This window comes from Podarcis raffonei, chromosome 3 (genome assembly GCF_027172205.1).
Source record: "Podarcis raffonei isolate rPodRaf1 chromosome 3, rPodRaf1.pri, whole genome shotgun sequence".
In the NCBI taxonomy this organism is placed as follows: Eukaryota; Metazoa; Chordata; class Lepidosauria; order Squamata; family Lacertidae; genus Podarcis; species Podarcis raffonei.
The window spans coordinates 22,827,869-22,844,678 of NC_070604.1; the positions used below are offsets into that span (position 1 = coordinate 22,827,869).

Here is a 16,810-nt window from a genome sequence, read left to right on the forward strand (position 1 = left end):
TGTATTTGGGGGCTTTTGGAAACATTATTCTTCCTTTAAATCACAGCGGCTTCGCAAGCCTTTGCAATACAGTGGTACCTCGGGTTACATACGCTTCAGGTTACAGACTTTGCTAACCCAGAAATATTACCTCGGGTTAAGAACTTTGCTTCAGGATGAAAAGAGAAATTGTGCTCTAGCGGCACGGAGGCAGCAGGAGGCCCCATTAGCTAAAGTGGTGCTTCAGGTTAAGAACAGTTTCAGGTTAAGAACGGACCTCCAGAACAAATTAAGTTCTTAACCCGAGATACCACTGTATATTGTTTGTAGCTGAAATGCTTTGCATATCCATGTCGTCGTGCTAAGCTCCCTTTTAGTGCACTAATGAAAAAGGGGTTCTCCCCTCTGGGCTTGCCAGTTAGATCGCTTCTTAATGAAGTTGATGTTAAAACGTTGTGCTTTGAAAGCAGTAGATTTGCAGGTCCGTCTAGCATCCTGCTTTCCACAGTGGCTAGATAACTTCCAGGAAGCCCAGATGCAGGATATGATGAGAAAATAGACCTCCCCTCACAACCGGTGTTCAGTGACGTATGACCTCAGACTGGAAATTCTGTTTCATTTATTTACATATGTACTTCTCCTGCCTTTCCTCCCAAAGGAAGCCAGGCCAGCAAATGACAAAATATAAAGATAATACAACTGACAAAGCAGCCTCTTTTTGAAGAGGCTGAAAAAGAGAGGTACTTGGTGCAGATGGGGCTTGTTGGTCTGGAAAGGGAGCCTGTCTAGGATATGGAAAACTATGATTCTAAATCTCCACTACCTTGTGGGAGAAGAAAATGCTGAGGATTAAACCCTACACAAATTCAGAGACAGTAGGATGGCGTCTTGAATGCCTCCTTCCAGCAACTCCTGCAGCCAAGCCGGTGCCAAACGTATTGCTCTGCTTCGCTTTGGACCACATTAGAGAGGCTGAGGGGGGGTCGTCTTGTCCGGACAGCCCAGGACCTCCATATATACACTGTCCAGCCTTCCACCCCAGGAAGGTCACAGCAGTTTGACTTCACTCCCGGAGGTGCACTCCATTGTCTCTCGAGGCAGATGGCTGCCAACAATGGACTGGTGGCACGTGGTCCCATCAGACTGCCCCACCTGCCAATCTTACGCACAGCTGCATTCTGCACTAGTGGCAGCTTTTGGAGTGTCTTCAAGGGCAGGTCTGTGCAGAGCGCCTTGTAGCAGTCAAGCAAGGAGGTCACTAGAGCATCGCAACTAAAGCCAGGCTAGCAGGACTGGTGGTCAGGGATGATGGGAGTTTTAGTCCAACAGCCGGAGACCCAGATTTGAGAAACCAACCAATATTTCAAATGAAGTATGCTTTTAAATATGTATAATATGTGGGGATGGGGGTTAATATAAAGTGAGAGTTAATATAAAGCTTAAAGGAGATTATCAGGTATAATAGGGCATATTATATGTAATTTACTGAAAAGTGGCCTGATGGTGGGGATCTTCCTTCCCGTTGTCAACCTGTTGGTTTAGATTTGTACTTGGCTATGTCCAATTACGGGATGCGGGTGGCGCTGTGGGTTAAACCACAGAGCCTAGGACTTGCCGATCAGAAGGTCGGCGGTCCGAATCCCTGTGATGGGGTGAGCTCCCGTTGCTCAGTCCCTGCTGCTGCCAACCTAGCAGTTCGAAAGCACAAAGTGCAAGTAGATAAATAGGTACTGCTCTGGTGGGAAGGTAAACGGCGTTTCTGTGCACTGCTCTGGTTCGTCAGAAGCGGCTTAGTCATGCTGGCCACATGACCCAGAAGCTGTACGCCGGCTCCCTTGGCCAATAAAGCCAACCCCAGAGTCGGCCACGGCTGGAACTAATGGTCAGGGATCCCTTTACCTTTATGTCCAATTATGTTGCATCTCCCCAAACTCTTCCTATGGTGCAAACAGAAAAAGTCCCTACATTTTGGAATGCACACACACGTATCTCAATGCCAGAGGGGTGGGAAATGGTGAACTGATTCTGCTAACAGTGATTTTAGAATGGCCCATTCTGGAGGTGGAGGGGAGGAGAAATCCCATCTTAATGGATAAAAAGCTGGTGCTGAGAAAGAAATATTAAGGAATGAATCAATACTGCAGGCTCTGAAATTGTTCTGTTCCTACTGGGGAAGGGGGATCCCTGGAACGGAGCCTAATATTGATTGAGAAGCCATGTATAATTTATAGAATTTTATATAAATAGAGTGTATCTGAAGGTCACCTGCTATCTGACTCTCTCCGGTTGAATGAAAGTTATTCCTCTGGTACACACACACACACACACACACACACACACACACACTCATTTTAGCTACAGTTTTGCATGTGTCTTGGGGAAATTTGTAGGGTGACAAAACAACTTTAAAGAATTCAGACCCTCCAAGTGTCCCTATTTTCCAGGGACAGTCCTGGATTTACAGAAGACATCCCTGTTCCTGATTTCATCGTAGAATGTCCCACTTTTTCTTAGGACGTCCCTATTTTTATCAGAGAAATGTTGAGTGGTATGGAGTTATGCAACCCCCGAGCCAAGGAGATAAGTAACTATGCAACCTTTAGAAGACATCTGAAGGCAGCCCTGTATAGGGAAGATTTTGAATGTTTCATGTTTTATTACATTTTTATGTATGTTGTAATCTACCCAGAGTGGCTGAAGCAACACAGTCAAATGATGATGATGATTTATGGAATAGGATGTCCCTCTTTTAGTCAGAGAAATGTTGGAGGGTATAAGAGTTACCTGTCCTATGAGAGTTTTATGGGGTGGTTAGAACATATTTTTAGGAATATGGGAGCCTAAAAAAGGGACATGATGGGAGCACAATTCTGAAAGTGCCCTAATTGGTGCTTCTAAGCCATGCTTACTCCTAAACCTGAATTGGTTCCCTATGGGGCACCAAATGCTTCCCATAAGTTCTGATTGCCCTGTCAATAAAAAATGAATGGGACTATGGCTTCATTGAAATGCCTTAAGTGGGGGAACGACTTATTATTTGAACCAGTGGTAGGTCCGAAGTGTTGTCAGCTTCAGTTGATCTTCCCCACTGACCATTAAGTCCAGTTGTGGACGACTCTGGGGTTGCGGTGCTCATCTCGCTTTATTGGCCGAGGGAGCCGGCGTTTGTCCACAGACAGCTTCCAGGTCATGTGGCCACTTCTGGCAAACCAGAGCAGTGCACAGAAACACCGTGTACCTTCCCACTGGAGTGGTACCTATTTATCTACTTGCACTTTGACATGCTTTTGAACTGCTAGGTTCCCCACTTACCAGCAAACAAGGACAGAGAACACGGAGCAAGACCTTGTTCTATAAAATGACTAAGGAAAAGTCACTACTTCATGAGTTTGCCTCTGGATTCAAAGCTTTGCGTTTCCCTCCACCATTCCTAAGATTTTTGCTAAGGATCTCATGTGGACTTCAGAGCATGACATTAACAAAATGAATTCCACATCAAAGCTTCATGAACTGTGTGTAACCTATTAGTAGTTCCCTTGTTTCTAGTCTTGTGCAACCTCCATTGTACTCAAATAGTGTGGAGGAAAGATGCTGATCACCAAAGGATTTGAGGGGATTTATTGATGACTTCTAGTGCTATGGAGATGTCTTGTTAGCACTGTGAATTGGTGCCTGAAAGTAATATCGGGCTACATGATGGCTAAAAAAGTACATCTTAATTCATAGATGAGCTCCTGGTCCAGAAGGAGATTTACCACTGATTCAATCTGTTTTGAATGGGGGATGCATTTTCCTTGAAGAATCGGGGTGCCACTGGATTTGACTTTATACCTGGATAAACAGGTGATGGCCAGGAGTGCCTTTGGCCAGTTAAGCCTGATGCAGTAGCTGTTCCTGAGAAGGTTGGATCTGACCAATGGACCCAGGTAGGATTATGGCAAAGCATTCTACCGGTGGGATTATATTTGAAGAGTTTTGAGGAGTTTATAGGAGCTGCAATCTGGACCAAAATGGATGAATACTTGCCTTTGGGTGATGTTGCAGCGATTCTGCAACAGCCGCACTGGTTACCAGTTTGCTTGGGGCACAATTCAAAGTGTTGGCGATTTACCTTTTCAACTAAAGCTTTCAATAGCTTGGGCCCAGGATCCGAGGAAGTCCTGTCGCAGGGTGGAGGCACAGCCTCTGGGTGGGACAAGAGAGGCCTCAGCAGCTATGCCCATATAATAGAAGTACTGTTGGCACTCTTACCCCATTTTGGGGCAGAGGCTCTGTGCCCTTAACAGCTGTGGCATGCAAAAATTCAGCAGGCACAGCTTTTCTAGCATGGAGGTGTATAACAATAGGAAAAGCTGTGCTGCACCTGCCGGATATTTATTGTGTGTCTCTAAAAGGCAGAGAACCTGCCAGCATAATGGAGGGTGGGAGAGAGATATGTCAATCTATTATTATTTTAATATCACACAGCACCCCAAAACAGCATAGGAAGCAGTCTTCAATTTCCCTTTGGGCTTTTAGGATTTGGCACAGCAATTATTTTTAACCTACTTAGCTTCTGCAGCTTTACCACAAGTAAAACATGATTATTTCTGCACCCTCTTTAAAGAGCCAGTGCAGAAACTTTTTTTAAAAAAAAGGTCAGGTGCAGACAGTGTCCAAACACATTGCTTCCGAGGCAAACTGATGGAATGTGTAGATGACATGAGGCATTTTCAGAAGGAGCTGCCCCAAGGAGCCACAATTTAAGAAGGATGTTGACAAGCTGGATCGTGTGCAGAGGAGGGCAACCAAGATGATCAAGGGTCCGGAAAGCAATCCTTACAAGGAGCACTTGAAGGAGCTGGGGATGTTTAGCCTGGAAAAGAGGAAATATGATAACCATCTTCAATAACCTCAATGGCTGTCATGTGAAAGAGGGAACAAGCTTGTTTTCTCCTGCTCCAGAGGGTAGGGCTCAAACCAATGGCTTCAAGTTATATGAAAAGGGATTCCGACTAAACACACAGAAAAACCTTCTGGCAGTAAGAGCTGTTTGACAGTGGAACGGTCTCCCTTGGGAGGCTGTGGATTCTCCTTCCTTGGGAGGTTGTTACACAGAGGCTGGATGGCCATCTGTCCTGGATGCTTTAGCTGAGGTTCCTGCATTGCAGGGGGTTGGACTAGATGACCCTTGGTGTCCCTTTCAATGCTCAGATTCTGCACAATGCAGGAAAATGCAGCTGTCCCATACGGAGATTGAGCCTGCAAACTTGGCGTGATCAGCATCAACCAGGGCCGGATTTAGGTTTGATGAGGCTCTAAGCTACTGAAGGTAATGGGGCCCTTAATATGTCCAGCTGTCCTTTGTCAGCAACAAATTGTTTTTGTGTTGAATATATGCTATATGGTAATTTATGGACCTAATAGGTATCTAATGCCATTTGCACATAACAAAATACAGTGGTACCTCGGTTTACGAACTTAATCCATTCCGGAAGTCCGTTCTTAAACTGAAACCGTTCTTAAACTGAGGCACACTTTCCCTAATAAGGCTTCCCACCACTAGTTACCTTCAACTGTTTGGATTCCATTCTTAGACTGAGATAAAGTTTGCAAACCGGGACACTACTTCCGATTTTGCGGAGTTCATAAACCAAATAGTTTGTAAACAGGACTGTTCTTAAACCGAGGTACCACTGTATGTATTTTATCAAAGTAATTGTTGAACTGAAATACAATTAAGAAGCATATTGATAGTGAAATACAATTAAGAAGTAGTATATTTTTTTGGGGGGGGCGAAGAGAGTGGGGCCCTAAGCTTATAGCTCAGGCATAGGCAAACTCCAGCCCTCCAGATGTTTTGGAACTACAATTCCCATCATCCCTAGCTAACAGGACCAGTGGTCAGGGATGATGGGAACTGTAGTCTCAAAACATATGGAGGGCCAGAGTTTGCCTATGCCTGAGCTATAACTTGTTTAGCTTATACATAAATCCGGCACTGTCTCTAACCAACTGAGCCAAAGCTTCTCCGCTTAAATTTATCATGGTGTTTTTTAAAAAGTGCAACTCCACCTGCTAATAGGGGCTCCCCTAACTTTCCGCCCCACCCGTTGGAGAAGAAACTTGCTGGGACGAAACAGCCCAGGGATGCTGCGGGGAGGTGACCGATGGGTTTCCACGCCTAAAATGGAGGCTTTTTAGTTTGTTTGTTTTTTGCTCCATCTGCTTGCAGGAACAGCGGCCGAGTTGGCCGCGCAAGTGCGTGCGTGCGCCTGGCCTGTTCTCCTCCCCAGCTCCGTCTATGGGCGACTCTTGACAGCTTCCCGACCCCGTACAGCTGTACAAAAGAGAGCAATTATAGGCGCGTCACGTGGGCAATGTAAGGAATGCGATGGGAGGCGGGAGGGAGCGGAGGGCGGCTCTCCCAACTCTCTCCCTGCGCGTTTGTGGCGCTTTCCCTCGCCAGCGACAAAGAGGGTGGGGCGAAAAGACAAAAAAGAAAGACTGGCAGCCGTGGGAGCCAACGGGAGAGCCGCGACTGCTGGCTGCTCCCTCCAATCACGGGGAAGCTGGGGCTCCCAGCTTTGAAGGCTGGGTATCCTGTGTGTGGATGGATGAGCTGGGAAATGCTGTATCCATATTCCGGGCGCGCGCGCCTCTGCGAAGGGGCGTCCGAGTTGGCACCCGCTAAGTGAGGTAAGGAGAAGGAGGCGGCAGGCAGCGCTTGGCTCCCTCTCTCTCCCCGGCCTGAGGCGCAGAAAGAAACGCTGGAAAGGTGAAAAAAATAAAAAGGGGGGTGTTTTTTGTCGTCGAAGCAAAGCAGGAGTCGAAGGGGCAGGGCTTTCGAAGCTTTGCCTGAGAGGCTCTTTGTGTGCGCCTTTGGGCATCTCGGCGGAGAGGGCTTCTTCGCGCGCCCTGGGGAGGAGGAAGAAGGAAAAGGGCTCGTGTAAGTGCAGTGTCGGGTCCGGACTCCGAAGCGCTGCTGCGGTGCAACTGCTGCCTCCTTGGCAGGCAGGTGCCCCCATGCCCCATCCCTCCAAAAAAAAGAACCCTGCATCTTGCTGCTGTTTCCTTGCCAGCGAGAAAAGTTGGAAGGCTTGTTTTGTATTGGAGGAGAAGCCTCTCCACCCTGCTCCCTTTCCCTCCCTCCCTCTCTCACCCCACCCCTCTTTGGGATCCCCCCACGGAGAGTAGTGATTCATAAGCTGCGAGTGGGTGTGGAGCTTTCTTCTGGATTCAGAAACCGGTGGTGTCATGGCCCAAAAATGCCTATATGCGCACTGCACAGATGCAAAGCGCTTCGTGGCTTTTTTGTTGGCTCAGCAGGTCTGCGAAGAAATGGACTTGGAGGAGAGAGACGCTGTTAGCTAACTGCTGGGATTTTATTTATTTTTTAAGTATAAATTTTGGTTTGATGTTTTGAAACCTTAAATAAATGGAAGGGAATCGTGGAATATACTGAGAAAGAGCTTGGCATAGTTGGGACTGGAATAGACTGTGCAAAAGGAGCATTTAGTAAATTAGGATGGTATTCAATTAAGTTTTACTCGGAGTAGACCCATTGAAATTAATGAGCATGACTAAGTTAGGCCCATTAATTTCAGTGGGTCTAAGCTGATTGAAACTTGAATATCACCTATAGGATTTTGTGATATTTCTACTGAGTATGCGTAATTAATAATATGTTAAAGTATATGAAAATGATATGTGGCTATTTCATATTTAAAAGTATCTGCATTGCCTATATTACTCAGACAGGGAAGTTTTACAAGGCATGCATTAGAAACTTTTTAAACGTTTTCTGAGGTTTGATACATGGTACATGACTTACGATGCTGTAAGATGTTTATGTAAACTGACACAAACAAAATAACTTCAAAAAAAGAGTCAGGGAGAAAACAATTAATTTTGTTGAATTAAATCTGTGGATTTTAATTTCATACACACTTCTCTGGTTGCAATCCAGTCGAGAGTTAGGGGTACTGAATTCCATTGAAATAAGTTTAAGTGTATTTAACTATGCCAGATTGTGGCCCAAGTCTTACTAAAATCAAGACATGCATATAGCTTGTAGAATGTTTATATATAAGTAAGTCCCATTTAACAAAGTGTATCAGCAGTGAGTAAACCTGCCTAAGATAGGATTAATACACACCTAACTGGAATGCTCTGCAGCATAGCAGTACCAATGTAAGGTGCAAGAACTAAATCAAGACACTGTGTTTCTGTCAATTGTGCAACTTTAACCAGTTTGTGTCTGCAGAGATGATTAAAGATTGCTTTGTAGTCTGCAGAAAAAGCTGCTGGCTATAGCATCCTGAAACATGAACTACAGGCATCACCTTAATGGTTGGATAACTTGGTACATGTTGAATTTTAATTTATTTTTTTATGATGGAAGCTGATTTATAGAGTACTTCCTCTTAAAAGGCATCCTACAAATGCTATAAAATTAATTAATTTATTTCCACTGGTCACTCACCTGTGTCTAGTATAAACTGCCAAGTCTGCACAAGAAGATCCTCACTTTGATTGCACAGAGAAAATGGGTCACCTCATTCATTCATTCATTGGGCCTGTTTCATTAACGTACTGTGTCTCCCTGAACTGTAAGGTAAAGCTAAAGGGATCCCTGACCATTAGGTCCAGTCGTGGCCGACTCTGGGGTTGGGGCGCTCATCTTGCTTTATCGACCGAGGGAGCCGGCGTACAGCTTCCGGGTCATGCAGCCAGCATGACTAAGCTGCTTCTGGCGAACCAGAGCAGCGCATGGAAACGCTGTTTACCTTCCCGCTGGAGCGGTACCTATTTATCTACTTGCACTTTGACGTGCTTTCAAACTGCTAGGTTGGCAGGAGCAGGGACCGAGCAACAGGAGCTCACCCCATCATGGGGATTCAAACCGCCGACCCTCTGATTGGCAAGCCCTAGGCTCTGTGGTTTAACCCACAGCGCCATCCACGTCCCTTTTCCCTGAACTGTACTAATATGCTAAACCAGGATTACCAGAAGCTTGCTGCTACATTGGTCTTTTCTGTAGGAGCTTGTTATTGAAGTCCTGTGGCAGCAGTACTAAGAATTTTCCTTCTCATTTCAAGATGTTGGTTTGGTAAAACAGATTATTAAGTGACTCCCAGAGAGGTGTCTTCTGATCTACATGAATCTGAGGGTTCACGATCCTTTTCTTCTGATCTGCAGTGTGGAGTTAATTTTAAAACTGAAGGAGACCATGCTGTCTTACATATTTTGTTCAATCTTCTCTCTCAACATACATTATTTCTGTTTTGCTAGGGACTACACTACAGTCGCGGGTGGCGCTGTGGGTTAAACCACAGAGCCTAGGACTTGCTGATCAGAAGGTCGGCGGTTCGAATCCCCGCGACGGGGTGAGCTTCCGTTGCTCTGTCCCAGCTCCTGCCAACCTAGCAGTTCGAAAGCATGTCAAAGTGCAAGTAGATAAATAGGTACCGCTCCGGTGGGAAGGTAAACGGCGTTTCTGTGCGCTGCTCTGGTTCGCCAGAAGCGGCTTAGTCCTGCTGGCCACATCACCTGGAAGCTGTACGCCGGCTCCCTCGGCCAATAAAGCGAGATGAGCGCTGCAACCCCAGAGTCGGCCACAACTGGATCTAATGGTCGGGGGTCCCTTTACCTTACACTATACTCAAAGTAAATATATTCATTAGCCTTGCTATGTTCCCCCCACTAAGACCTCCTTCTAACAGCCATAAGTGACCTGTTCTTTACTGAATTGAGGCTTAGAGCATCAGGACTCTATTTGCCCAGTGTACATTCTTTAACCTTTCATGAAGCTAGCAGCTTGATCCTAGGTGTGCTGATTCAGTTGAGTTTGATATGTTGGCAGCTGACTTGCACTTAAAATACTCATGTGGGCAATTTATTCACATGAGCAGTAATGCCAGAGTTGCAGAAGTTGTGATTTTTTCTTTCATGGGAGCAAATAGAGTTACGATATGTAAATCAATGTGACCTTGATGTTGCATTGCTCTCTACTTCTCTTTAACTGCTGGTATAGGATAAGAACCAATTTGCAGAAGTAATGTCTCTGATTTTAATGAATTTACTATGAAGTGTATGCCGTATTATAGCCATAGCTGACGGGGAGCCAGTTACATCACCTTTGACTGCGATCAGAGAAAAGATGCTTGAAAAGGTGACAAAGTGACAACTGATGAATAATCTGTTCGGCGACATTCCCCCTTCTAATATTTACCCATCACTTGGCACACTAAGCAGTAACTGATGACCCTGAGACATAAAGATTTATATTCAGGGTGGGGGTGGGGAAGTCTGCTAGCCCTAACTATAGAGAAGTGTGTTTTGATTACTTAGCCATTCCATCTGAAATCTTGATGCAAATAACTTTAGGAAATGAATGCATGCAAGGTCAATTTGAGAAGAACTACAAAAAACCACTCAGGCTTTTCTCCAGAATACAGTGGTACCTCGGGTTAAGTACTTAATTCGTTCCGGAGGTCCGTTCTTAACCTGAAAGTGTTCTTAACCTGAAGCACCACTTTAGCTAATGGGGCCTCCTGCTGCCGCCGCGCCGCCAAATCACAATTTCTGTTCTCATCCTGAAGCAAAGTTCTTAACCCGAAGTACTATTTCTGGGTTAGCGGAGTCTGTAACCTGAAGTGTATGTAACCTGAAGCATATGTAACCCGAGGTACCACTGTATAGCTGATCTAGTTGTTTCTTTCAAACTAATATGACCTACGTTGCCTGAAAAAGAAGGTGCTGTACCGTCAACAGATACTATTAATAGGTACCTTGCCATATATTGTAATAATAATGCAACTGTAAAACACTGCTACAAATACATTGGCTGCATTAAGACTTCATGCTGAACCATAATTAAGCATTATGTGAATGAGTCTTTGGCATCCAAGCTACACACATGCGTGCACACACACACACACACCTGTGCTATGGTACAAGTGCAAGGAAGAGATCAGGAGCTTCGGCCTCCATTTTCAGTTTGTTGTGATTTGTAATGTGTAAATGTGAAGAGACTGTAGTTAATCTTACCTGTGGTTTAGGGATTGCCACCCCCCAACCTGGTGTCTTCCAGATCTTTCAGACAACAACTCCAGCCATCCCTAACCATTTTTTTGTGCTGGCCAGATGGGACAGATGGGAGTCGGGAGAGCACCAAACCTCCATCTAGAGGACACCAAGCTGGCTCTGCTCTGCTTCAGATAAATAAAATATTTCAGGAAGTCCCAATATGCTAATCCCATTTGCTTCCATAGTTCCTTTGGGGAACGGGACGTACCTGTCAGTGTCCATAATCTTTCCTACATAATTGCCTGTTATAATTTAGGAAAATCAGTCTTTTGTTTTGAGATAAAAAATTACAAACCTTGGATTTCATTATCTCAGTGAAATCCAAGGTTTGTAAGACAAGCTGAGCTGAGTTAAAATGATGTATTCAGCATTCCCCTGTAAGCAGCAGAGAGAACCTTCCATCTGGGTCACTTGTCCCTCTGTTTAACTGCTTGGCTGCATAGACTGCCACTGGCATGTTGTGGGTAAAGTGCAGAGACTTGATATATATTTTTGGAGGCTAAACGTACCTGGATGGAGTAAATTAGTTGGGCACCATCCAACATGTTTGCTCAGTGTGCTTTAGTAGAAGCCTCTAGACTTAGTGGTTTTGGAAAGGCCATGAGGAGTTTGATAGAAGTGTAACTGAATCCCCTGGGCTCTTTGGGAAGCTACAGAAAGGCGTATTCTTGTGTGTAGAAGGAAGGTACAGAGTCTGAGGCAGCTGCAGGACAGAGCCCGGGTTCGAGAACTTCCATGGCTCTTGAGAACTGTGGAAAGGGTTGCAGCTCAACAAGTGGCAATTTGTAAGTGGGCGGTAGGTGCTTTCAGACATGGGGAGGTTTTGGTGGGGAGTAATGTAAATGACTTGCAGGCTGAGATCTTTCGAGAGGCATTGCTAGAGTTACAGGGATGTTCGTGGCTAAGCCTTAGACATGGCAACCATGAATGATGATATCGACAGTATGGCTCTTGTGCCATAGAGTATGTGAGGAGCTGAATTATATGGGCCTGAAGTCTGAGTTTGTGGGTTTGGGATATGTGCTAGATAATGGGTAGGCAAACTAAGGCCCGGGGGCCGGATCTGGCCCAGTCGCCTTCTCAATCCAGCCCATGGATGGTCTGGGAATCAGCATGTTTTTACATGACTAGAATGTGTCCTTTTATTTAAAATGCATGTCTGGGTTATTTGTGGGGCATAGGAATTCGTTCATCCCCCCCCCCAAAAAATAATATAGTCCAGCCCCCACAAGGTCTGAGGGACAGTGGACCGGCCCCCTGCTGAAAAGGTTTGCTGACCCCTGTCTAGATCTATGGGACTACATGAATCTTAAGATGTATGTATGGGGGGGGAGCAGGTGGGAGGAACTTCCTTGTGCTGTAAGAATTTTTTTAAAAAAAAAATTATTGCACTGGACTCACTGAAGTCCCTTTGTTGGGGCTCACAGTTTCCCTTATAACACACACTCTCTCCTGAATATTTTCACATAAGGGTCCCTTACAGTGCGCTATCTCTCGCCTGAATATTTCTACAATTTAAACAAAAGGCATATTGATTTTGAAAGGGATTAGTCACGTTACCAGAAAATGCTTTGCAGAGTTGGGCTGGAATAGTTGGGAATAAATGTCACAGCATACAGTTTCTGTGTGAAGACAGAGGGGTGATAACCATGGAAGCCAATGATCTTAATATCTTGTAAAGTTTAAAAAGAAATGGAGGTGGGAGATGAAGGCCATATCACTGATAGCAGAAATACTGAAGTTCAAAGTACTTTGTGTAGGTTATTGATAACCCTTGGTAGAACTCTGCAGTACCATCCACCCAGTGTGAGAAGAATAGAAATTTTCAAATAAGTAAACAGTAATCTTGTGTTTATGTGGTGGGGATGTTGCGACTGAACTGGGGATTTCACAGTCTATGCTGTGCACATTAACAAGGATGCTTGATCAGTTCACACCAGATCAATGTAAGAGCAGTGTTTGAGTAGCAAGAAACAGATTGAAGCATAGAGTTGGATTTTGTTAACCTGCTTTGCTAACAGCAGCTACCAAAATAACTCATGCTAGTGCAATGAGATAGTCCCCTCTCTTCTCCCCCCCATGTACCCCCCACTTCACCTAAATCTGCTCTAGGAGGTTGGGAGAACCCCCAGAATAACACATGGGGGGTTGCTAATTTGACCGTTCCATCATCCTGTCTGGCAAGCAGGAATGTTTGCACTGATGGAACGGTCAAATCAGCACAACAAAATAATACTGGAGAGTATTAAATTGAATGACTATGTCAACCACTGTAGGTTTCCCCATTTTATTATTTTTTAAAAAATATGAGCTTATTTAAAACAAAGCTGACTTAAACCATGTGTGGGCTTGTAGCATGCCTTCCAGTGCATGTCATCTTGAAAACAATTCCTATTGACTTCAGCAGGATTTATTCTCATGTTGGCCCTGTATAAGACGAACAGCCTTATTCAACGTATTCTTGGGGATTTGTAAGAAATACTTGCCTTTATAGAATGAACAAATGTGAATAATGCAAAGTTGAAGTACGCAGCCACAGAAATGTCTGTATATTAGCATAATGCTTTATCCTTCGTAGCATCGATAAAGGCTTTGGGAAGCAGTGAGTAGTTTCAACACAGTGGTTCAAACCTAGGGTGACTGCACAAGCAACACTGTCTTCCATAGAACAGAGGTTCTATGTTTAGAGAAAAATGTTGCAGTTATTTGGTGTATTGTACAAAGCGTTTGCTTCTTGAGGCAAACATCTGGGTATTATGGTAACGTTCAAGGTTATGTTCTGCTTTCTGTTTCTTACTTATGGTAGGAAAAAAGAGCCTTTGAACTATTTTCTAGAGTGATAAAGATTTTTCATGAGCAATTTGTAATAAATAGAAAAACCTTAGCAGAGATATAGCAATGTCCATTATAATTGGCGTACGCTGAAGTTCAGGTGGTAACAGATCACTTATTCCAAAGTATAAGAATAAAGTCTAATGTAGTATGAACTATGAAATGGGTGAGTTCATATCATGTACTTGCCATATTATGGATGGGATAGTTAGGATATTTTTCATAACAGGAACTCCTTCAATTGCTGTATTTTTTAAAGTGGATTTGAAGTGCCCAGATCCATCTGAAGCAGTCATGCAGTTTGTGTAAAATAGATATATATTCACAGGTTTGTCTTAAAATTGCGCTAGACATTGTATAATCATTAAAATGCAGCAGTTTTGTTTCTAGCATGTAACTATTGAAATAATTGTGCTGCCATCTTTATTTGAACAGCATGGTGCTTTTCCATAGTAAACCATGCTCAAAACAGTTCACAACATCAAAAAAGTTTATGTAAGTTTGCAACAGAATTTAAATAGATCAATAGTTTAATGCAAACATCTCATATTAATCACTTTATAATAAAATTAAACAGCCCACTGATAATTCATTACATGATCTAACAATAAAAATGCAAGAACGTAATCAAGATAACAGCAAAAAGTTATGGATCTTCAAAACTAGACATTGACATTAGCACCAACCCGTAAACAATACCCCTTCCTGTTGGCCTATAGGTACCTTAAAGAGCAGAAGCAGCCTCTGTAAAATAGGGTAAGGAGATGGAATGGAAGAAATTTGAAGCAATTGAAAATGGTGCATGTGCTGCGCCGTAGGACTTTGACAGCTGGAAAGCTGTGCCTGGTAGGATAAAAAGATGCCACAGAAATTTCAACCGGCAAGGCACACAATGGAAAGCAAGGAGGAAAAAGAATGTGTGCAGTTTTATATAGATTGCTTTAGATCCCTTTTTAAATTAAGTGATTTTTTTAAAAAAATGCTTAAATGAAATAAATATTATTAAACCCTTAACTCATCTCCTTGTATGTGAAGTGGAACTTATTCCCAGGTAAGTATGTACAGTGGTGCCTCTGGTTACGAACTTAATTCATTCCGGAGGTCCGTTCTTAAGCTGAAATCGTTCTTATCCTGAGGCGCGCTTTTGCTAATGGCGCCTCCGGCACGCAACTTCCGCTTGCATCCTGGGGCAAAGTGCGCAACTACTTCCGGATTAGCGGAGCTCGTTATCCGAAGCGTGCGTAACCAGAAGCGTGCATAACCAGAGGTAGCACTGGATAAGATTGCAGCATTAATAAAGGATCATGGCATGATATGTGGGAAAGATGGAGGGGGGGGGACACCCAATGAATTCCCACAGTAGCAGCCAGCCAGATAGACGGAATGTAGACAAGAAAGTGACTGAGATTTGAGGATTAGCAAATGGAATAGAATCTGAAGAATTTAACATCATGATCTTAAGCATATTTACAGTGCTGTACAGGTAAGTGGGGCTTTGTCCCCAGTAAATACGTTTCCTACAGAGTAGCATTCACACATGCTGCCTCCCTCCTGATTTTGTTGCATCTGTAGGATGCTTGTACAGTGGTACCTCAGGTTACAGACGCTTCAGGTTACAGACACTTCAGGTTACAGACTCCGCTAACCCAGAAATAGTACCTTGGGTTAAGAACTTTGCTTCAGGACAAGAACAGAAATCTTGTGGCGGTGGCTTGGCAGCAGCGGGAGGTCCCATTAGCTAAAGTGGTACCTCAGGTTAAGAACAGTTTCAGGTTAAGAATGGACCCCTGGAAAGAATTAAGTTCTTAACCCGAGGTACCACTGTAATGTGTATTGGCGGTGCAGTATCAAACCACACGAGCCAGTGTGCCATTTTATGCAACTTTAAAAAAGAAACTGGCGACTGAGCACTTTTCTCTCCAGATTTGTAAGAGTGTTGCAAAAATTAGTGCGGTTGGATGGAACTCATTGTTTGCCTTTGCAGAGAGGCATCTGAACACCCTTGCAATATGGAACAAGTGGTTCTTTATTTTCAGTGTATTCAACTTTGAAGATGTTTAATAAAAAGAAACCTCCGCTGTGAACTTCAGCTGTGCATATCCTATTAGAAAGAAATAATAGTCGAAACGAAGACATTTAATTTGAGCCATCTGTGTTGCAAATGCAAAAGTAAAACAGAGTTGCTCATTAGATCGTAATAATAATAATCAATAATGATTTTAATATTTATACCCCGCCCATCTGGCTGGGTTTCCCCAGCCACTCTGGGCGGCTTACAGCATATCTAAAAATATAATAAGAACATCAAGTGTTAAAAACCTCCTGATACAGGGCTGCCTTCAGATGCCTTCTAAAGACATCAACACTTCAGCGAAGTTGCATTGTTGCATAAGAATTATGTACACATAATACTTCTCCCCACAAGATGGTCACTGCTTAGTAGGATAATCTGTGTACACATAGACCTGCTTTTCATGTAACATTAAATCATGGTTTAAATAAACCCTTAGTTAATAATAAATCAAGATTTAGTGTTGCATGTGAACCCAGGCCAGTGACTTAACCATAGTTTATTAACTATGGTTTTAGCAAAAATAAGCCATGGTTTATTGTTGGCTTACTTGCCTTAACATTGCTTGTGTTAATGCGCAAAGATCAAACACATGAATCTGAAATGCATCTGTACATGTAAGCAGGAAGCTGTAGAAAGCCATTATGGCTTTCTGACATGAACATAAATACACCAAAACAGACTTCACTGTGCATACTTTTTTCCTACATGAAAATAGTATGTGAAGTGGCCTGTTTTAATGTGGCATCATGCTGTATGACTTGCTTTGAAAGGGAGGTTCTTTTTCTTACATCTTATTCACATATGTGATTCTTAGCACACACAGTCAGAAAGAGCTTTTTTGGGCAAAGTAATGAA

The 16,810-nt window shown here is 43.7% G+C and overlaps 1 protein-coding gene across 1 annotated transcript in view; it reads left to right on the forward strand.

Annotated features, from left to right (window-relative positions):
- Positions 1–6,479: 6,479 nt before the first annotated feature.
- The window catches only part of ARHGEF10 (Rho guanine nucleotide exchange factor 10), a 101,621-nt gene continuing 91,290 nt past the window's right edge, over positions 6,480–16,810 (forward strand). The window contains exon 1 of the mRNA XM_053380813.1: positions 6,480–6,657. The gene's annotated coding sequence lies outside the window, so the exon portion shown is untranslated. The remainder of the gene's footprint in view (positions 6,658–16,810) is intronic.